Consider the following 23,933-nt stretch of genomic DNA (forward strand, 5'->3'; position numbering starts at 1 on the left):
AAGACCAAAGAGCTGCCCCTTGATGGCAGTATCCGCAGAGGTGTAGCTGGGACCATGCTACTCACTTCCTGATCCCGGGCACCATGCCAAAGACTGGATGCCCAACCTGTCTCCAGGGGCTCCCTAGAGTACCCAGCAGGTGGGCTGGGGCGATCCCTGCTGTTTCCTTCAGCCTGCTGGGCCCTTTGGGCATGAGGAGGCCTCATTATACCAGCTCACACGTGCCTTATGCATTAAACTGTTGGTGTTCTTAGCAAAAAAAAAAAAAAAGAGTTAACAATATACACCCCTTAATGAAAACATAGGCCTAAATATTCATAGCCTTTTTTGACAATAGATTCTTAAATGTGACATCAAAGGCACAGCCACAAAAGAAAAAAGTAGATACGTTGAAAGTGGCCAGAACTAAACATATTGCTGCATCCAAGGGCATTATCAAGAAACTGAAAAGGTAAACTGAGGAGCTGATACCAGGGACTCAAGTGGAAAGCGAATGTTTTGAGAATGATGATGGCAACAAATGTATAAATGTGTTCGACACAATGGATAAATGCATGGATTTTGATAAGAGTTGTACAAACCCCCAGTGAAATGATTTTTTAGAAAAAAGAAAATGAAAAGGTAACCCACAGAATGGGAGAAAATATTTGCAAATCCCATGTCTGCTAAGAGGATACACACAGGCTATCTTCCCATGTCTGCTAAGAGGATACACACAGGCTATCTAAGCAACCCAGCAGCAAAAAGAGAAACAACTCAATTTTTAAATGGCACTGGCATTTGCATAGACATTTCTTCAAAGCAGATACACAAAAGACCAACCAAAAGGAAAAGAAAGAAGCCACCACTTCACCCCTCTAGAATGGCTAGAATGTTCCTGTTGGAAAGAAAAGAACCCGTGTCGGTGGGCAGTGGAGGAACTGAAAGGCCCTTCTCTGGCGGGTGGGAATGTAAACTGGTTCAGCTCCCGTGGGAACAGTTTGGTGGGTCCTCAAAACGTTGAGCATCAGATTACTCTGTGCCCGTAATTAGACTCGTGGGTCTGAACCTAAAAGCATTTAAAATAGGCACTGAATAAAACACTTGTACTCGCTCCCTGGCTCGGGACTAGTTTGGAGCAAGATGGCCAAACGAACCAAGAAGGTCGGGACTGTACGCAAATATGGGAGCTGTTACAGTGGCTCCCTTTGGACAACGGTGGCGAAAATTGAAATCAGCCAACATGCCAAGGGCACGTGCTCCTTCTGCAGCCCGCCAGCATGAAGAGAGCCGCTGTGGGCATCTGGCACCGTGGTTCCTACATGAAAACAGTAGCTGGTGGGGCCTGCACCCACAAGACCCCTTCTGCTGTCCCAGGAGAGACTGCCACCAGAAGACCGAATGAATTGAGAGACCAGGAGAAGCTGACTACCTGAAACCTCTCGGGCCTGCCATAAATGGGTTCATTTACGTAACAATTAAAACAAACACTTGTACTCGCATATTCATAGCAGCACGATTCACATTAGAAAAGAAAAGTGAAAAGAACCCCAAATCAGTTCATCAACAGATAAATGAACAAACAAATTGTGGTGTGCAGACACGATGAAATATTATTCTGCCATCTTAAAGGGATATTATTCTGTATCTTAAAGGGAAATAAGATACAGGTATTCATTCACGGCTTCACCCTAAGTTAAGGTGACCAGACGTCCCGCTTTTGGCGGGACAGTCCCGATTTTTAACAATTTTTCCCATGTCCCGCAGTGTTTTTAAAAAGTCCCAATTTTTGGAAAGAATGCACGACAAGCTAGTGTATACAGTTTTCGGCTGCCATGTGGCTATTTCGCCAGGATATGAGTTTTATCAATGGTGTCCCACTTTTGTCCCGCTTTACCAACGCTAAAATCTGGTCACCTTACCCTCAGTGAAAGAAGCCAGACACAATCGTTCATGTACTGTAAGGCTCTGTTTACACAAACTATCACAGTAGGTCAACCCATGGAAACAGAAAATAGGTTTGTAGTTGCCAAGAGCTGGTGAGCCGAGGAGAGGAAACAGCAATGAGGAGGGTCTACTTATTGGGCCTGGGCATTATTTTGGAGAGATGGAAGTATGTTGGAACTAGATAGAGGTAGTGGTTGCAAACATTGTGAACGTATTAAATGCCACTAAATTATAAATTTTTACTTTCAAATGGTTAATTTTATGTTATATGAAATACATTCCAATGAATGTTTTCATTTTTAATTGAGTCAGAATTATATAAAGAAACAAACAAAAATGATGATGGCAGCACATGTACAAATGTGCTTGATGCCATTGATGTGTGGGATGTTAGAAGAGCTGGAACAGCCCCCAATAAAATGATTTTAAAAGAAGGAAACATGAAACAACTTTATGAAGGACCTTTAACAAAGATTTGGAAAAACAGAAGCCCTCCAGAAGGACTGTTTCTGTAATCTATGAAACCCAAATGAAACTCTCTTCCCTCAAGTCCAGCCCAACCCGTAGGGACCCTGTGTGAGGTTTTCTGAGACTGTACATCTTTGTGGGAGCAGACAGACTTCCCTTTTTCCCGCTAAGATTTTGTCTAATACAAAACAGGGGGTTCAGACCAGGAGACACAAAACTCTTTATGCTTCTTAAATGTGGTGCTTTGTATGACTAGATAGTCCTTTCATCTGTAGTGCAGAGCAGTCATGAGGGGGAAGACCCAGCTAGTGTGGACTCTGATGTCAAGGCTTGAAGTTGCCTATTTTAAAAGCCAGCCCCTACTCTAGAGGAAGCAAAACACCTGAGGATGAGCAGGAGCGCTCTTACCTGTAACATCAGGTAAAGACAAACAGCCTACAGAAACCGCGCTGTAAGAGCATTGTAATTATCCCAGACCCCAGTCACTGTGTCTAAGACCCTTATAGAGAGGAAATGGGCAAAATGGAAGGCCTGTAGAATGACTAGGACACTCGGTTCCTATTTATGGCGAGAAAATTTTATTTAGTCTTTCATCTCCTACTGTGGAACAAAAGAAATTCCAGGAAGATTAAGAGTTAAATGTAAAGAAACAAAGAAGAAAACAAAAGGAGAGAGGGTAAAAGAAATGGAAGGAGGGAAGAGCTGAAGAAGGAAGGTTGGGGGGGTGGATTAATTTTAAATGCCAGTGGATATTCATTTGCTCTCTGAAGGACAAAAGCCTTTCTAAACATCAGAGAAACAGAGATCATCCACTAGAGACTGCTGCATATGACGACACAAAATTCTTTAGCTTTCCATATCAAAATGGTAAAAACACATTATTAATGAAGAAACATGTTTGCAATAAATAACACAAGAAGTTCTTCTCTTCCAAGAAAAAAGTTCAAATAAATCCATAAGAACTAAGGCATGAGTGGAAAGAAAATGTTTTGAGAATGATGATGTTAACAAATGTACAAATGTGCTTGACACAATGGATGGATGGATGGATGGATGGATGGATGGATGGATGGATGGATTGTGTTAAGCGCTGTACGAGCCCCCAGTAAAATGTTTTTTTTTTAAATAAAGATAATTGTAGGACATGTAGAGCTCCCTAGAGACAGCGCTGGGCCAGGCAGAGCTGGATGGCACTGGGCAACTCAGTGCCTTGCAGGCAAAATAAAAACATAACAACAACATGGGCAAAGGCGATCCTAAGAAACTGAGAGGCAAAATGTCATCATATGCATTTTTTGTGCAAACTTGCCGGGAGGAACATAAGAAGCAGCACCCGGATGCTTCTGTCCATTTCTCAGCGTTTTCTAAGAAGTGCTCAGAGAGGTGGAAGACCATGTCTGCTAAAGAGCGGGGGCAATTTGAAGACATGGCTAAGGCGGACAAGGCCCTTATGAGAGAGAGAAATGAAAACTTACATCCCTCCTAAAAGGGAGACAATAAAAAGTTCAAGGATCCCAATGCACCCAAGAGGCCTCCTTCGGCCTTTTTCTTCTTTTGCTCTGAGTATCGCCCCCAAATCAAAGGCGAGCACCCTGGCCTGTCCATCAGGGACGTTGCAGCACACTGCACTGGTGACGAGCTGCCTGATATGAGAAGAAGGCCGCCAAGCTGAAGGAGAAAAGGCTATCGCTGCGGACCGGGCTAAAGGGAAGCCCGATGCTGCCAGAGCAGGAGTCGTCCAGGCCAAGAAAAGCAAGATAAAGAAGGAGGAAGAGGAGGACGAAGACGAGGAGGAAGATAAAGAGGAGGAAGAAGATGAAGAGGATGATAATGATGATGAATAACTTGGTTCTAGCGCAGTTTTTTTTTTCTTGTCTATAAAACATTTTAACTCCCTGTACCCAACTCACTCCTTTCAAAGAAAAAGAACTTGAAATGTTAAAAAAAAAGATGCTATGAAGAATATAAACAAAAGAACTAAGACATGAAAGCCAATATGCTAAAGAAGAAAGGAATATATAGAGTTAGCATGCATAATAATTCAATTTTGTTATAATCAGAGAAATTAGCCATCAAACTACGCTATATCTTATTCTCCGGTACAACCAGCCGAGGGAGAATTGAAGATCAGCATGCCCTGCTGGTGATGGGGAGGGGAGATAGCCTGGTTCTCCTCTGACATAAATTGATAGAGCCTTCCCAGAAAGTAATTTCACAATATTTATCAAATAGTCAGCCCTCAGCCACAATGAACACTTTTCTAAGAATTTGCCCCCGAAAGAAGGAACCTTAGAGACACAATATGCTCATGTTAGAAAATTTATATCAAAACAACTAACACAGCCCACAATTAATTAATAAATGATGGCATCACATGAGAAAACATTATACCATCATTCAGATGATGTTTATCAAGGAAAATATTGACATTTCTATACAATCATTTGAAAACTTTAAACTGGAAACACAATTACATGTTCAGCATCATTTCAGTAATGATAAGAGAGTATTCATTAGCAATAGCTATCTAGATTTAAAATGCACATGCTGCTTAACCCACCAATTCCATTTTTTAGGAATTTGTCCTAGATATCTCAAGACAGAAATGACAGATGTAGAAATTTCTTTATGGCAACAATGGTAGTCATAACAAAACACTGAAAACAACCTAATTGTATGTCAAATCAGTTATAATTCAGGCATGAAATGGAATATAACCCAGCCATAAAAAAAAATTTACAAAAACCTTAGTCTAGAGTGGCACTGTCTTGGTGGCTCTGTGGGTTAGGCAGTGGGCTAAAACACAACGTGGCTCTTTCTGTAGCGACCCGAGGTGACCTGCCAAAATGGTTCGCTCCTCACTTGACCCCGAAAGCCCCATAAAATCCTGCAAAGCAAGAGGGTCGAATCGTAAGGGTCCATTTTAAGAACACCCGTGAAACTGCCCAGGCCATCAAGGATATGCATATCCGGAAAGCCACCAAATATTTGAAAGACCTCATTTTGCAGAAGCAGTGTATACCCTTCCGACGTGACAATGGTGGCGTTGTGAGGTGCGCCCAAGTCAAACAGTGGGGTTGGCCCAGGGTCGGTGGCTCAAAAAGAGTGCTGATTGTTTGCTGCACATGCTCCAAAATGCAGAGTAATGCTGAACATGAGGGTTCGCATGTGGATTCCCTGGTCATTGAGCACATCCAGGTGAACAAAGCCGCCAAGATGTCTGCCAGACTTAAAGAGCTCATGGGCGGACCAAGCCATAGGTGAGCTCTCCCTGCCACCGTGAAACGATCCTGACTGAGAAGGAGCAAACTGTTCCTAAATCAAAAGAGGAGGTTGCATAGAAGAAAAGACTATCCCAGAAGCAACTGAAGAAGCAAAAATGTATGGCTCAGGAGTAAATTAAGCTTAAAAGAAAAGTTGTTTAAGAAGAAGAAGAAGAAAAACAACATGGTAACAAAGAAAGAGAAGGCAGTCATGTAAATATTAAGTAGGCCTCACAAAGGAATGATCTCTGAAATTCAGAACTACATCCTCTAGAAATACGTAGAACAGAATACCGTAGCATATTAATATTACATAAAACATTAAAGATGACCTAATCCAAACGCCCTCAGGTATGAGGAGGAAACAGACTCACCTTGGATACGTGACAACGGCTCAAGGCCACACTGCTCTCGCACTCACTGACAACACGCGGATTCCCTAACTCATAGCCCCCTGTAAGGCAGAATAGAACTCCCCCTGTGGATTTCTCGTGCTGGCATTCTTTATAGGAGCAAAAAGGCTCCTCTTTCTCTCCTGAAGCAACAGGTGGGTTTGAACCACTGACCTTGAAATTAGCAGTCAAACACACCACCAACTCCTTCCCACTGCAGGTTTATCATTAAAAACTGAAAAGTAACTGGAAGATAAACATGGACTAGGATGTAAAATAAATGCCTTAAATGACTGAATAAAAATACCATAACAACAGTGAGGCATTGCGTCCAGAATTAAAATAATTTTAAGGTTCTCTTTCTTTGCTCGGGATCAAATCCTTTACTGAGAAGTTTCTAGGAGCAAAGAGGCGGGGATAAGGAGGAACGATGACCAGAGTCCAGCTGGGATCTCCTGGACCCTGCAGTTACACAGCGCAAGGTTCCTTTCTACTCATTCGATTCCTTTGCCTTCTGATTATGAGCAAATGTGACAACACAAACAAATTAGTCACAGAAAGTGAACTTCAGAAGAATTGTGTCTAATTTAACCCAGCGAAGAAAAACTTAGTAGTAGCTTAATGATTGAGAGTCTCCGGTTTTGCTGTTACTTCTTTCCTTTTTAAAATTCTGCTATTGTTAATTAGGTGAAGGTTTACAGAGCAAATCATCCGTTTTGCACTCAACAACTCACACATATTTTGTTTCAACTCATCCATTGCAGTCCCCTCCATGGACCAGCACTTACCTGTATCCTGTTTCCATTCCTCCCTCTTTCCTAGCCCTCTAAACTTTGTGGTTGGGTAAATGCTGCTCTTTTGATCTCAAATGGTTGATATTTTACCACAGGCGTGGGTTCAGCTCCAGACCTGAAGGATGACCACGGACCATCGTCTCGGGTTCCCACCTATCTCTTTCCAAACAGTTCAATGTGCTCTTTTATGACTTGATTTCTGGTCCACATTGTGATCCCACTCCATCCAGAAGCTTCTCGTGGGAGCCTTTTCTGAGCAGTGGATGGCAGCCGCCAGGCCCCATCTAGTTCTCAAAGTTGTAGAGACTGGCGTTTGTGGGGTCCATGCGTCCACTGGACTAATTGTTCCATCTGTCTCTTGATTTTCATCTCTCTTCCTTTCTCCGGACAGGAGGAGACCAATAATTTCACCTTCAATGGTTGCTCATGAGCTTGTTTGTTGGTTTTTTTAATGTTCAAAACACATTTTCTTGTTAAGTGACATTGAGACTGACATTATATAAATGGATTTCAACAAATTGTTTAATGAAAAAATGTGGTATACAATGTACTTGTCTATAAAAAAAGTCATATCTACAAGTTGAGAAACAAAGATATTTTTCATTAATGGAGGAGCTTTAGAACAACATTCATTGTGTAGCATTCCAGTGAAATATTCAGGGTTAAACCATTTTTATTTCAATCATATTCCAAAAATCGAATGTGTTTACCTGCTTGCTGAGTCTTGGCCAATCTAATCTTTTCAGCTTTGGTGATTAACTTCTCAGTGCCTCTTCTCTTTTCCCGAGGCTGATTCAGTTTAGCCTGCCTGTCTACCAAAATCTTCTGCCAATACCTCTGTTCATGATCACCAGAAAGGATCTCGAGTTTCCAGTTGCGCTTCTTGTTGATTTCTGGGTATGCACTTATTACTGCTTGAGCATCCTCAGGAGTCTTAAATCTTACATGGCATTCTGCATCTCCTTCTAGCAAATCAACATAACTTCTGAGATCGCTGCCACAGTATCCCGCACTAGTTTCCTGCCAGGTAGAGACTCTGCACTGGGAATCTTCACAATCACTCCACTCACAAACTGTGGTCCCATCCCATAGCTTCCTGGGGACGACACTCTTCAATGTTTGTTTTTTCATTTTTCACTCCAGACTTAGGTTCACCGTGATCTGTTTCCATGTCTGTCTCAGATTTTATTTGCGATATTGTTTTTTTTAAGGAAGCCATGCTGGCTTTTTGCAGAGCTAAATACTCCTTTTTCAAAGCCATCCATTCACTTTTTGACAGCACTCTCAGTGGTATCACCTCTTCTCCCATTTTATGTGTCTCTTTGTGCTTTTTCTTATGTTTTCTTTTTGCTTTTAAAAGAGATCCATCTTTATCTCCAGTATCCTTTTCCTCTTCTGTGGAGAATTCTAAACCTTTGCTTTCTTTGGACACTCGAGCTTCTTTCACGTGTTCTGTCTGAGCGGTTTTTCTCCCTTCAGCCTGGGGAGCCAGGCCCTCGGCATTGCAGAGGCCTGGCGCTTCCTCTTCGCTGCTCTGGCTTCAGGTAAGGTGCTCGCGTCTACTTTGGCCTTGTGTCTTTTCGTTTTCTTTGTGGTGGGTGGCTTTTGGGTTCTGAGCCCTCAGATGCCACCAGTTCGGTGGCGCTCTCACGGCCTGCCCAGTGTCTTCCTTCTTCACACGCCCTTGCTTCTTTTCTTTTCTTCAGGAACGCCTAGAGCTGGAATGGGCTTATTTTTCACTGTCTTTGGGAAGATTCCTGGTTTTCTCGGGGCTTCTTCGGGTGGATTATCCAGAAACGCAATAGCTTTTGCGGCTTGTTCTTTTGTTTCAAATTCTACGAAAGCAAATCCCTTTTATGTGGAATATTTATGTAAACCACATTACCACATTTCCCAAATACCCTTTCAGTCCAGCTGTGATTAACGTTTGGGGGAAGTAATTCCACTTACACTGTGCCCTCATCTTCATCCTTGGGTCGCTCCCCTAAAGGTTTTTCCCTCCTAATTCTGGTGCCTTCTAAGTCGAGCTCTACAACAGCTGAACTTTTCAATGCCCTGGCAATTAACTTCCCATCGGCAGTCAATTTTTTCATTTTGTTAAATGACGCAAGAAGTGATATATCCACATATCCACCTCTAGATTTTTCTCTCTGCTGACGAAGAAATCGGTCCTTATGGAGGTTGGCGTCTCCAAACCAGAAGTCCGCTTGCTTCGCGATATCAGTGAGCACCTGTCTAACACGGGACCGCTTCTTCTCCTCCACATCCTTTTTCTTTTCTGTACTTTCCTCTTCCATTGGCTTCTCTGGATCACCGTGTTCACATTTCATTCCCAACTTGAGCAATCCTACAGGCCGCTTGTAATCGGTTCAATTCCCCAAGCACGAGATCAGAGACTGCGTCCTTCAGCCCTTGCCACTTCCGAGCTACAGTCGTGCTTATTTTCGCGTCGTAGCGTGAGACACTGTCTTCCAGTTCCCTGGAGACCGCTCATGAGCTTTTAAGATCTAGTGCTACTTAGCCCCGTTGTTGTGAACTATGCTATGCCATTGTCCTTGGCGTCCTCTCAGGCCCAGCAACTCAAGGATTTGGGGTATGTCTAAGAAGTATTCACACTTTGCTTCCTGTCTGCTCCACCACACTGATGGCTGTATTGGCAGCAGAGAGAAATGTACAGACCAGAATATCCTCTGTCACATCGATAGACATTTGGTGTTTGAAGCCCTGATGTCCCCGATCTTTCTGTTTGCTTCCCTTCTGTGTACTGGGCAATCTTGGAACGGTCCCTGGATTATTTATTTTGAAAAATAAGTGGTTATAAAGTATATGTGGCATTATTGTTTTCAATTTTCTTGATGTGATCTTTATAGTTATATCTACTAGGGGTGTTCAAAAAGTTTGTTGGAAAATGGAATGAAAAGCAACGGAATTTTTCAAACTTCTGAAGTACCCTCAGAAATTAAAATATCGTGAAAATTCATACCATGTACTACTCGGCAGGAACAGGGATGGATGAGTAACATCATACAACATACCATGTACTACGCGGCAGGAACAGGAATGAATGAGTAACATCATACAACATACAATGTACTACTCGGCAGGAACAGGAATGAATGAGTAACATCATACAACATACAGTGTACTACTCGGCAGGAACAGGGATGAATGAGTAACCTCATACAACATACCATGTACTACTCTGCAGGAATAGGAATGAATGAGTAACATCATACAAGAACATGGATGTATGTAGAATGAATGAATAACATCATACAATAACATGGATGTATGTTGCCAACATATATTAAACTAAAGAAGCCAGACATAATGGAGAATATACTATGTGAAACTACTATTATAAAATTCAAAAATCAGCAAATCAATGGAACCACCAGAACAGAAGTAACGAATCAGTTGACAAACTGTATAAAATGCAACCAACATCACAGAACAAGTGTGTGGAAACTGTCAAATGTTGTCATATAAACTTTAACCAAAAACATAGTAAAATATGGTTTTGTAATATCTATTAGATAACATATACATATATATATATAAAATAACCATGAGGGAGAGTGGTCAAGATTACTCAAAAATATATAACTATCTGTGGTTATAGGTAGGGATAATGCCCCAAGGGGTGGGTATAAAAGAACTTCTAGGTTTCTGAGTTCTGTTTAATATGAATCCCAGCTACATAATGTCTTAATTTTGTGAGTAGTACACTAATTATTTGTGAACATTTGTAAAAGCATATTTCACTTAAATAAGGAGTTTCCTTAGAAAATAAAATAAAATAAACCAGCCCACCTTTTAAAAGCAGTTTCATTTGTTTCAAAAAATCAGGACTTTGAACCAGTCCTTTCAGGTTCATTCCCCTGCTGAGAGCTATCATTTCCACTTCAGATGTACCCAAGTCTACAGCTTAGCAAGATCCCCAGATGAGGGTCTATAAGAATCACTTATGAATAGTGTTCAACTGTAGATTCTGATTCAGCATATCTGGGATGTAAATGTAACTTCTCAGCTGAGGAGCAAGCTGGAACAAACCAGTTCAATGGCCTATTTAAAAAATATCTATATTTTGTAAACAAGATCCTCTAAAAATATTTTAGAAATGCAAAACACCATACAAATATAAATCTGTTTCAGGGTGCCAAGGTTAGACAAGACGGATAATACTGAATAAGGGCCAAGATTCAGAAACGCATCAACCAGCAGTCGACTGCTCAGTAACCCTGGTAGCCATTGGCATCGTGGTTTTCTTAATGCTTGAAATAACCTCTCGAAAAGGGCAGCTGCTTAACAAAATGGTGTTTGGGTGATGTTAAATGAAAGCAGGTAATTGCTCAATGAAGCAAAAAGTTTTACCTTCAATTAAATAATCAACAGCACCATACATCATCATAACAATCTCACTCCCTTCCACCAACGTACCATTGTGTCAACATATGGGAGTCAGGTGTCTAAGAAACCACTTCCTCCGGATGTCTGAACCTGCACTCAGGGGCCATTTTTCAAACATTTATTCAATTAGTCTAGTCTAATTAAAAATTAATAGAAAGCCTGAAGTAATGTAAATTCCATAAACAGCCAAGGAGAGCTAAAATCTTGAACCAGGGACGTGAAGCAAACAGACTTGATGTTCTTTCTACATTTGCATCTTTGCCCTTTGTGGTGTGTGTTTTTAGAAAGTCTGAAAAGACTTGGGTTTCCTGCGTTCATTTCATTTGCTAAATAGATGGTGCTGATAAAATAATAATAGCTGCTACCCAAATGGAGTGTTTTGTCCTGTGTGTGGCGGGGCTGGGGGTGGGTGGGTTGTCTCTGGGTTTTTTGTTTTGTGTTGTTTCTGGGTTTGTTTTTGTTGTTGTTGTTTTCCAGTAAATTCGGTATGGTTTACATAAAACACTTGGTTACAATTGAGAAATCTGAATTGGCAAGTCAAAGAAACTGACATGACTAAAAGGGAAATGGCTGATAGAAACCCACACAGATGATTTCATTGTGAGTTGCCCGGTGGAGCAGTTTCCAATTCATGGGGGCCCTATGTGTGCAGAGTAGAACTGTTAAGTAGGGCTTTTTAACACTGATCTTTTGAAAAACAAGTCTCCAGACCTCTCTTCTGAGCTGTCTTTATGGAAGTACAAACTTTATGGAAGTACACCTTCCTAGCAATCTAGCACATAACTGTTTTCACCCTCTGTGTTAGGCCAGGTTGATTAGAGAAATAAATCCAGAGATACATACTCGTATGTGTGTAAGAGAGCTTTATATCATAGAGCAATTGTATGTTGAGAAAACATCCCAGCCCAGCCCAGATCAAGTCCATAAGTCCAACATTAGCCCATATGCCGATGCTAGTCTATAAATTCCTCTTTAGAGTCATGCAGCACATGTGATGCTCCAAGTGTAGAAAGATCACAGCCGGGTAGGTAGAAAGTCTTGTGGATCCAGTGGCAGTGGAAGCATCTCGATGCTGGCACGGGTCTCCACGCGATTCCTCCAGCTCCAGGGTCTGGCTGCCATCAGCGTGGCTCCATGTGGTTTTGTCAACAGGAATGTAAAGCAGAAAGAGTGTGTGGTCCACCTCCAGGGAGAAAGTGAGGGAGTTCCCAGAATCCTCATGAGAAGGCCCACAAGGAGGTTCCATCAGGCTGTGACTTGATTTTCAGGCTAGACTCAGCTCTTTCACTCTTAATATCCTCAAGTTGATACGAGGATATGTAACTACCACACCCTCTTAAAATCCATGCCAGTAAAGGGGGCATCTTTGAGCATCTGTTTGGTCTTTAAAGACCCATCAGAGCCCCGTGCTTGCGACCCTGACTATGCCCATGGTGGAGCCAACCAGGGAATCTGTTCATGGCCATGGAATAGGAAATACCAGAGGGACTTGGGGGGCTTAGGGACAAAGGGAAAAATCTTTCCTCTCCTTTGGGGAAGGAGTACCACTTTGACTTTCATTGGTCTAATAGTTAATAAAAACTTCAAATCAAGCCCACTACCATCAAGGCAAGTCTGACTCAGCAACCCTATGAAGGGCTTCTGAGAGCATACATCTTTATAGGAGCAGACAGCCTTACCTTTCTCCCTACTGGTGACTGGTGGGTTTGAACTGGGGACCTTGGGGTTAGCAGCCCAATACCTAATCCACAGTGCCATTCAAAACCAAACCGAACTCACTGCCATCGAGTCGATCCCGACTCACAGTAACTCTATGGGACAGGGTAGAACTGCCCCTGTTGGCTTCCGAGGCTGGGACACTTGATTAGGGAAGTAGAAACCCGAGTCTTTCGCCAGCTGACAGCTCATGGTTTCGAACTGCTGGCCATAAGCACCACACCACCAGGGCTCCTCGGGCTCCTTTAATAAGAGCTTGCTGCTTGTCCAATGCGGTGCTGGATGCTGAAGAGACCGTAGGAAGCCATCACATGCCTATGGTCATATTTATAGAACATATACTCATAGGTGAGCCAAAAAACAAATAGAATGATACTAAGCAACATACTTGAACACACACACACAACTTGAAAGACTTAAGCATATTTTATAATGCTCATTTCCTTCCAGAAGATTGTATGAATATGGTGAGCCCAATCAGGTTATTATTTTTAGAGTTGTTATAGATTCATGTGGTGCACATATCAAAATTGCATATTTCCTATATTACATAAAAATCCTTTCCAGATTTAATGCTAGCCTCGGTATAGTCCAATACAAGAATTAAGGCAAAAGATCAAATAAGATGAAGTGAAAGACTCAACTCTCTTGTTACAACTAGAATTAGACTTGACTTGGTGCTGTCTCAAGGGTAAAACCTGTTAAATGAGGAAGTTCACATTACAACATTGACTAGTACAATAATTGAGGTTTGGGGCTTAACTTCTCAGTAACACAATCTTCTTATCTGAAAATGGGGCTAGTAACAATATGTACTTAACAAGATTGTCGAGAAGATTAAATGATATAAAGTAGGCGAACAGCTCTCATAGTGCCTAACATATCGTAAGTGGTCAATATATGTTCATTTAATCATGTAACATGTATATTTCTTGAGCACCTATTATATATCAGACTGGAGAGTCATAGCAGTGAACAAGAGAGACAAAAATCCCCACCCTTATGGCACTAACATCAACCACATCAGTAAAAACATAGCCACTTGTAATCAATGAACTAGAGAAATGTGTGGGATGGCCATTTTAAATAGCATGACAAGTGAAGGCCAGCCGTGCCTGAAGGAGGTGAGAGGGCAAGTCAAGAGGTTATCTGGTGTGTGTGCTGGGTGGGGGGGGAGAGGGGGGAGGAACACAGAATTCCAGATACAGGAAATGGCGAATCTAGAAGCAAAAGGCTGCTAAGAGACACATTTGACTGGAGAAGGAAATTTTAGGTCCCCCATCTCTTCTCCAAAATTCTGAAATTCAAAAACCTCCAAAGACTTGAGTCATCCTTACTCCCTGGAGGTGATCTCCATGCCTGGCTGTATACATGCCCATCCCTGCCGGTGGCTAACCTTCCTTTTCACTGGATTAAGAGCCCCTAGCAGCCCCTGCCATGGTCCAGTGCATCGTTTCTCGTTTCTCTGAGTCAGCTCTGTGACATTCCAGTGTTACTGAGGGCCCGGGCCCTCAAGAACACTCCGAAAATGGGAGCAGATGTTGTTGTAGGTGCGTCTAGTCGGTTCAGACTCATTGAGAAAACCACTTCATCATCCTCACCAGCTTTGCTGTTTGAGCCCCTTGTTGCAGCCACGGAGTGAATCTCTCTCATTGTGGGTCTTTGTGTTGTTGCTGATCCTCTGCTTTACCAAGCATGCCTTCCTTCTCCAGGGACTGGTCCCTCCTGAGAACATGTCCAAAATATTACCAGCCTCATTTCGTAAGAGTATTATGGCTGTTCTTCTTCCAAAACAGATTTATTCATTTTTCTTGTAGTCCATGGTTATATGAGGAGGTAAACCCCCACAAAAAAAAACGGAAAAAAGCTCCGCTGGGTGGAGCCGTCAGAGTATGGATTTTTCCCACTAGGCAAGCATCAAACAACTCACTTGGCATCACCTGGGAAAGTGCTCTCTGGACACAGTGAATTTATTCATAAAAGCAGTTTCACACGAACCTTGCTTTTTGTGATGGCTGATTTAAGAGAACAGCATGTGGCTGTGAAATTGTTTCCTACTCAGAGAGGTGGGGGGTGGATGACACAGAAGCTGTTGTGATGTTGAACACAGCTTACAAGGACAGCACTGTGAGAAAAACTCAAGGGTACAAGTGGTTTCCTTGTTTCGAAAAAGGTGAAATGTCAATTGATGACAAACCTCGCTCTCAATGTTCATCAACTTCCCGAACAGATGAAAATGTCGACTCATAGTGCACTTGGAGTTCATTCCACCAGGTCAGACTGCTAATCAAGCTTTCTATTTAGAAGTTCTGAAAAGATTGTGTAACCGTGTGCAACAAAAAAGGCCTGATTTATGACAGATGGGGGACTGGTTTTGCAACCACGACAAAGCACCTGCTCACGCAACCATCACAGTGTGCCCGTGTGTGTGTGTGTGTGTGTGTGTGCGCGTGCGTGCGCGCGCACGTGCGCGCGCGCAAAAAAAACAGCATCCTCTTGCCCCACCACCTGACATACCTGACCTCGTTTGGTGCGACTGTGTCTCTGAGATTGAAAAGTCATGAAAGGACAGCGATTTGACGACATAGAACAGGTGAAGAAACAAATGAGGGAGGTGCTGTCAGCCATCCAAACAGATGAGTTTGAAAAAGGCTTCCAAGAAAGGGATCACAGATGTGACAAATGTATTAAGTGTAGTGGAGAATGTTTTCAAGGTGATAAAGTTGTTTTGTAAAAAAAAATGAAATACAAAACTTTGAAAAATAAATTCAGGAGGGGATGGGGGGAAGAGGACTTGATGCCAAGGGCTCAATAGAAAGTAATTGTCTAGAAAAGAATGATGGCAACATATGTACAAATATGCCTGATACAATTGATGTATGGATTGTAATAAGAATTGTAAGAGCCCTCAATAAAATGATCAAAAAATCAAATAATGTTCAATTTTTTAAAAAGGAAAAGAAATTCCATTTTGGCAGGAGTTCCCCTCGTATTCAATATTCCTTGCCAACACCGTAACTCAAAGGCATCGGCTTGTCTTGTCTTCCTTACTCATTGTTGAGCTCTCACGTGTCTATGAGACAGTTAAAAATATCCTGCCTTGAATCAGGTTTACCTTAGTCCTCCTCGTGGCATCTTTGCTTTTGAACATCTGAAAGAGCTCTCTGGCAGCAGATTTGCCCAATGCAACACATCAGTCGATTTCTTTAACTGCTACCTCCATGGGCTTGAAATCCTGACAACTGCACTCTTCTCTCCATTTAGCATGAGGTGTCTTACTGATCCAGTTGGAAGAGTTCTGTTTCTGTTGAGGTGTAATCCTTACTGAAAGCTACAGTCTTTGATCTTTATCAGCAAGCAAGGTTTTATCATCTGCATATGAGATTTTTAATGTGTGTTCTTCCAATCCTGGTACCATGTTTATCTTCATAGAGTCCAATTAGTTGCTCAGCATACAGAGTGAATAGGGATGGTGAAAGGATACTATGCAGCATCTTTCTCTTGAGAAGCGGCTGGTGGTTTCAAACAGCTGATCTTGCAGCCTAACACATATGCCACCTGATAGTCCCTGATGGTCTCCCATCCAAGTAATAACTTTAGCTTTTGAGAAGGTTACCCCAAATAAACAGACACTCCTACCAGAGCGATGTGAACCTTATTGGAAACTCAAGTCAAGATGCAGGGAAGGGGGTGGCAGGGGTGTGTGCGTGCATGTCTCAGAGAAGGTGAGTACATTTGTATTGGTAGGAAAATAGGAAGGAGCAATCTCCCTTAGGGGAACCTAAAGGGAGAATACGCCTCATACTATGTTCCTAATTATATACTTTTGACCTAGTTTTTATCCAACCCTTGGCTCCCCGGGCCATGTGGTATAAACTACTGGGAATCGAGACTCTGTTCTTTCAAGATGCACAACATCCTTCACGGGCCACACCAGAAAGATTTGATGTGGAAACTCCACTACATGAATGGGGCTCTACCTAAAAGTCATCGTAGCCCTTACACTTAAGGCTGAAACTCCCTAGTGTTAGAAGCAGCAGAGGACTGCTTTCCCAATGGTATAGAACTAGTGGTTGTTGGACTTTGGTTCGAATCTCTTGTCTGGAGAGTATCCAATGAATGGTGAGATGGAACTAACATATGCTTACTACTTTAATGCCCTCCTTGATTTATTATAATATGTATTAATCTGGTAGGCGTGGTTCTAGCACTGTCGATGAATATTATTGAAAGTTTTGCCCTGTCATCAACCTTCACTGTTTGTGAAAATTGTGTCCAGTCACTTAAGAGTTTAATTTGTACAAGTCAATAATTCATGCTATGGTTTATAGACAGTCTGTAATTGTATAATTTCCTTTTCTCAACTCTGTTTTAAATTCTGTACTACTGGTTGAATTAATAACTGTCCCAGGGAGATGACTGATAATGTTTTCTAACATAAAATGACAATGCTGTCTCTAAGGTGAACCAGAGACACATATGAAATATAGATACATGAATGGATTTGGGGTTCACACTTAATTCTAACCTCAATCTAAGAACAATTAGTTCTTATGACATGCCCCTTCTTGATGCTTACCCTCATAAAGAGATCACAGAAAATAGGGGAGCCAAGTGTGGTGAAGAAACTAGATTGTGCCCAGATATCAGAAAGAGTAGCACCTGGGCTCTTAAAGGCTTGACTTCAAAGAAACAGCCAGCTAAATGAGACATCAACTTAGTCCACATAGAAGCACACCAGTCTGTGTGATACTAGGATTGTCAATAATATCATCCAAACCTAAAAGAGGGAATGGTATCAGAACTGAAATTGTGAACACCTTGTTTGCAAAAGCTATGGGTGACAGTGGAAGCTCAAAATTCATTTGCAGGGTCCACATAGATTAGCCTCTGGTGAATCTCCTCTAACCAACAGCTGAGGGATGTGAATAGCCTTGTTATCAGACAGAAAGCATAAGTCAACTATGGTCGATTAGTTAGGTTAAAATGTATTATCTTATTTTATCTCTTTTCTGCCCCATTTTAAAGTTGTTTCCATTAAAAACAATCACAACAAAGCAAAGGGAGAAAGCATGTGGATTGCGTCTCTGTGAATCAATCCCCTGGGACTATAGCCCAGAGATGGGAAGGGCCTTGCTATCTTGCAGAGTGCATTGGAAAGTGGATTACGGCAGATGCAGTTAGGTGCAAATGTAACATCTGATCATTTGAGCTCCCTTTTGACACATTTTAAATTTGTTCTAATTTTTAAATATTTTCTGATTTCTTTTCAATTGAGGGTTTTCTCTTTTATTTTGTTATTGTTATTAATTTGGGTTGTTGTTTAAGTATTTGTTTATGTTTTTGTATGTTATTCTGTATATTAAATCCAGGATAGGCAACTCTAGAGACAGTAATTGGATTAATGTTTTCTTAGGAGTGTGGCAAGGGAGGTGAGTGTGGTAAAAGAGGTTGGGGGAGAATGGGGAGCTAATAACAATGAGTACAAGGAAGAAGAAAACGCTCCAAAATTGATTATGGTAATGATTGTACAACTCTTCTTATGATTGAACTACTGAATTGAATGATATGTAGATTATGTGTCAATAAAACTGTTTGACCCCCCCAAAAAGAATTTCATATCATGACAGCATCCCAGCCCAGTCCAATTCAAATCCATAGGTCCTATGCTAGCCGGCGCTCTCTTCAGATTCAAATAGCTACAGGCTGGTGATACAGAAAGGTAACTCGGGAAGCAGGGAGATCACAGGACAATGGGTGCAGAGTCACACAGATCCAAGTTCTGTGGAAACATGGCAGGGCACAGACAGCGCTCTGGATCATTGGGCCCCATGGGGCCACCCCTGGAGGCAGACACAGAGTCCTAGCAAGCAATAACATGAAGGGGCAAGAGAGGAAGAAGTCCCCAGTGTCTCTCTTGAAAAAAGGCAACACCCCCAAGGGGGCATCATTAGGCTGTGACCTGATTGGTAGATTGGACTCCACTCCTACACGTGTACCCTACACAGGTGCATGCTGACATAAAATCTAACTGCCACATCTTTGTTCTGTTATAACTGCCTTTTGGTCTGTACACAGGCCACATGTGAGCATGATTAAGAATCCTAGACTTCCCATTTGTCTTTGGGCAAGGCCATTGACACTTATGTATGTATATATATATATGGAGAGAGATTTATATCAAGAAAATAGCTCACACAGTTGTAGAAGTAGGCAATCTACCTCCAGGCAGGTTCAAAGTCTCTAGATCAGATGTTAAACTGGAGTCTTCTCCTGACTTGCATGACTACAGGGGCTGATGAACCTAAGAGCTGTGAGAAGACCATAGGCTGGTAGCTACAGAGGTGAATGAATCCAAGGTCAGGAGGTCAAGCTTGTGGGTGCTAAGGCAAATGAATCCAAGGTTGGCAGGTCAGATGGCAAGCAGCCGACAATTCCTAGGATTTGTAGGCAATAGTGTAGGCCATTGACTGAAGTTCGAAGCACAGGAGGTCAATGAGTCAAACAGAGGATCCAGATGCAGCAAAAAAGCAAGCAAGTTTTTCCACAGCACCCACTTATATAGGAAGCAGGCCATAGCCCCAAGGAAAACCTCCTTTTAAATGATTATGCCAGAACCGTGTGACGTAAGTAGGAGCATGTATCTTACTCTAATGTTTTTACAATTTGCAGGCTGTGATTACATTATGCTCAGGTCAGTTCAAGGGGGTTTACTCAGTGTTAACTCCAAACCATGGAGAATTCTGGCCCCGCCAAGTTGACACAAACCTACCCATCACATCATTTTAAGGTTACCCATAGTTTGTTCATCAAATGCCTTCACACAGTCCATAAAACACAAGTAAAGATTCTTCTGTGACTCTATGCTTTCTGCCAAGTTCCCTCTGGCATCAGCAGGTATCATTGCCTTTTTATTATCATCATTGGAGTCCCTAGGTTGTGCAGCCAGTGATTTAGCTACTAACTGAAAGGTTGACAGTTTGCATTCACAGGGAGGTGTCTGGAAGAAAATCCTGGCATACATAAATCATTCATTGAAAATGCAGTAAATGCAATATTCCTGCTAAGAGCAGCCAATGCACAGAAAGGACCATAGGACCGGCCCCACCATGACATACAATGTCCCTCACTGACCCACAGAGCTACGGGGGACAACACTGGAGACCCAGTTTGGGAATTGTTCCCGTTCTGACCCCACCACACTGGGGGGTGGGGAAACACTAAGGGTGTGTAACAGAACAGCAAGGGGAGCAAAGCAATGACGTCCCTGAGGAATACCAAGAATAGACTTTGGGGCCAGGGCATGGCACCCCATCAGACCTGACTGGAAAACACTCCGAAAGGTCAACAAACAGACCTGGAATTATTTATAGGCTTTTCTTTTTATGTTGTTGGTGTTGTTTTGTTTTTTTCTTTTCTTTTGTTGTATTGTTTTGCTTTGTCTGGTTTTTGTGCTTATTATTGTCTCTGCATGTCTATCTGGATAAGATAGGCAGCATAAACAATTCAGAGGAGAAAACAATGGGACCAACTGTTCCAGGGGGGACATGGGAGAGGGGAAGACAGGAAAAAGGAAAAAGCGTGCCAAAAAACCCAGGGAAAAGGGAACAACATGTGATCAAAAATCGATGGCGAGGAGGGTTGTAGGATGCCTAGTGGGGCTTGATCAAGTGCAATGTAGCCAAGATGAATTACTGAAACCTGGATGAAGGCCAAACATGATAGTGTGACAAGAGGAAAGTAAAAGGAAATAAAGAACTAGGAGGCAAAGGACATTTATAGAAGTCTAAATACAGGCAAGTACATATATAAATATATTTATATGTAATGATAGGGAAATACATATATTTATTTGTTAAATAATAAGGCAGCAGATGGACATTGGGCCTCCACTCAAGTACTCTCTCTCCACCCGCACTGTCGTACAAGTACCACGCGCTAACCGATTGCACCACTGGAGCTTCTTCAAGTACTCTCTCAATGCAAGAACACTTTGTTCTAATAACCCAGCATTCCATGATGCTCACCTTCCCTGACACAATTGCTGAAGAAAAAATGGGTGCATAGCAAATGTGGTGAAGAAAGCTGATGGTGCCCGGCTATCAAAAGATATACCATCTGGGGTCTTAAAGGCTTGAAGATAAGCAAGCAGCCATCTAGCTGAAAAATAACACAGTCTACATGGAAGAAGCACACCAGCGTGTATGATCATCAAGTGTCAATTGGAGCAGGTATCAGGCATCAAAGACTCAGAACTAAAAAACACATCAAAAACAAAAAAAAAACACATCAATGTGAATGAAGGAGAAGCAAAGTGGAGACCCAAAACCCATCTGTAGACAATTGGACATCCCTTTACAGAAGGGTCACAAGGAAAAAAAGAGCCAGTCAGGGTGCCGTATAGCACCAATGAAACATATGACCTTCCTCTAGTTCTTTAATGCTTTCTCCCCTCCACTGCCATGACCCCAATTCTACTTTACAAATCTGGCTAGATCAGAGCATGCACACTGGTACAGATAAGAGCTGGGAACACAGGGAATCCAGGACCGATAAACCCATCAGGACCAATAATGAGAGTAGTGATGCCAGGAGGGTAAGGTGGGAGGAGAAAGGGGAACCAATTACAATGGGTGATATATAACCCCCACCCAGGGGGACAAACAACAGAAAACTGGGTGAAAGGGGGCAGCAGCTGGTATAAGACATGAAAAAAAAATTATCAATGATTAATTAATTTATAAATGAATAATTTATAAATTATTCATGAGGATAGCGTGGGAGAGGAAATGAGCTGATACCAAGGACTCAAATAGAAAATGTTTTGAAAATGATGATGGCAACATATGTACAAATGTGCCTGACACAATGAATGGATGGATGGATTGTGATAAGAGGTACAAGAGCCCCCAATATAATGATGTAAAAATAATAATAAAATAAAATAAATTTTTTAAATTTAAAAATAAGGCAAATCCTGTCAATGATAGCCTGCTACAACATACAACAAAATTTTCTTATTTTTAGTATTCCTTTTTCTGATTAAAAAAAAAGGGGGTGGAGAAAAATAGAAAAACAAAAGAAAAAAGCTAATTTACAGAACCATCCATGGGAGGATAACAAACAGTGTATTAAAACTTTGGTAACCTCTTCCCCAAATAGGATCTCTATTTCAACTGACAGATGAAGAATTCTACAAATTTGAAGAAAATATTGGCCCTAATGTTGGTATTGAAAAGGTCAGATTAGTCAGTTCTATTCTTAATGGGAAAATAAACTGAATGAGGAAGAGGTATACTGAGAAATCAAAAAGCCCACCTCAACTGGGTTTATCTACCCATTGGAAGAGAGCAGAATGGCCTCATAATGTTTCCAAGAGTGTAAAGGTTTAGGGAAACAGACTGCTACCCACATCTTTCTCCCCTCCTGGTGGGTTCTAGTCCCTGGCCTCTTGGTTGGCAACTGAACATTTTCACTACTGGACACTCTCCACAAAGGCTCCTTTCCTGAGGGGAAGAAGGGGGAGGGGAAAAGAAAGGGAATTTTTAAAGAGAAAAAGTAGAGAGATCAAGGACTATTGTTGTTGTCATTGTTAGATGCCCTCCAGTTCATTCCCACTGATTGACCTGTGGACACCGGAAGGAGACACTGCCAATCCTGTGCCATCCTCACAATGGTTCTTACATTTGAGCCCATCCATGCAGCCATTGTGCTCTCCATCTTGTCAAAGGTCTTCCTCTTTTTTGCTGCCCCAATATTTTACCAAGCATGTTGCCCTTCTTCAGGGACTGGCCTCTCCTGGCAACATGTCCACAGTACATGAGACAGATGGAAGAGCATGATTAAACTCTAAAATAAAAATGTACACGTGTTTAAGGGTGACAGACTTGACAGGCATCTCTCTTCCTGAAAGCATGGATGGATGAGGGAGTAAAGGGTGGAAGGGGGACTCTCTGCCCTTAACCCTTTCCTGTACTCAAACCTTTACCCCTTCATCTGTGTCCTCAGAGGGTGATGAGACTTTTGATTGTCAGACTTTTTAAATTATACCAAACTCCTCTCCCAAAAGTTATTATTAAAAAGTTCTAATGGCTAGAAAGTATGTCAAAAAAGAAAAACAAACTAAAGAAACCATAAATAGAGAAACAGCCTCATTTGCTTTCATCTAGAAAATCACCTGAAAATGACAATGACTTTTCTTCTTTTTTTTTTTCTTCAAATTGCTACACAGGAAAGCCCTCGCCCGGCCTAGAAAGCCTCTGAGCAACTGCCGGATGCTACCAAGTCAAGATCCTCCATAGACAGGAAATGCCTTTGCCAGCTCCAAGGTCCCCTTCCGGCAGCCCTCTCTGCTGTCTGGAGAGATTTGTGTACATCCGACTGAAGAAGTTTCTCTGCCTGGAACTTCGAGTCAGAGAACTGCTTCAAAAGAAAGGCATCGCTGGTGCTTTCTAGCTTTTCTTGCTGTCACTTAGCACGCCGGATGTCATGCACTCACTTGATGTCTCCTCTCCCTTAAGTCTCCCAGGCCTTTAGAGCCTAGGATTCAGACCACCCAGAGGTGTAGGGGCTTCTCTGCCTTATTTCCAGCCCAGATTTTATCTTGGGTTGGGTACCCTCCAGTCTATTCCGACTCATGTGACCGAGGAGAACTGTCCCATAGGGTTTTTGTAGCTCTAATCTTTCCGGAAGCTCTTTATCTACAACAGTGTATTTCCTTCAAGATAGGGTTCCCTGCAGCCACATCTTAAGGGATAGCTACTGTTCTGACGTTGGAGCACAGATATTTTCGGTGGGTAGGAGCAATCTCCAAATTGCTTCTCATATTAAAAATCCATCGAGGGACAACATGGGAGTGGACATGTACAGAGAGCCCAGTTTGGAGTCCATAAAACCCAAATACGATGAAAAACGAATGTTAGTGCAACATTGGATGATTTCCACCCCAAGATGACAAAACTCCT

At 42.1% G+C, this 23,933-nt stretch overlaps 2 pseudogenes; one reads left to right on the top strand and one right to left on the bottom strand.

Annotated features, from left to right (window-relative positions):
* Nucleotides 1–3,634: 3,634 nt before the first annotated feature.
* LOC101660536 lies at nt 3,635–4,238 on the top strand (annotated as a pseudogene).
* Nucleotides 4,239–7,510: 3,272 nt separating this feature from the next.
* Nucleotides 7,511–9,209, bottom strand: LOC101661487 (annotated as a pseudogene).
* Nucleotides 9,210–23,933: the final 14,724 nt, after the last annotated feature.

The sequence above is a fragment of the Echinops telfairi genome, unplaced genomic scaffold, assembly GCF_000313985.2.
Source record: "Echinops telfairi isolate 266 unplaced genomic scaffold, ASM31398v2 ScPeMD7_70;HRSCAF=299, whole genome shotgun sequence".
Classification (NCBI taxonomy): Eukaryota; Metazoa; Chordata; class Mammalia; order Afrosoricida; family Tenrecidae; genus Echinops; species Echinops telfairi.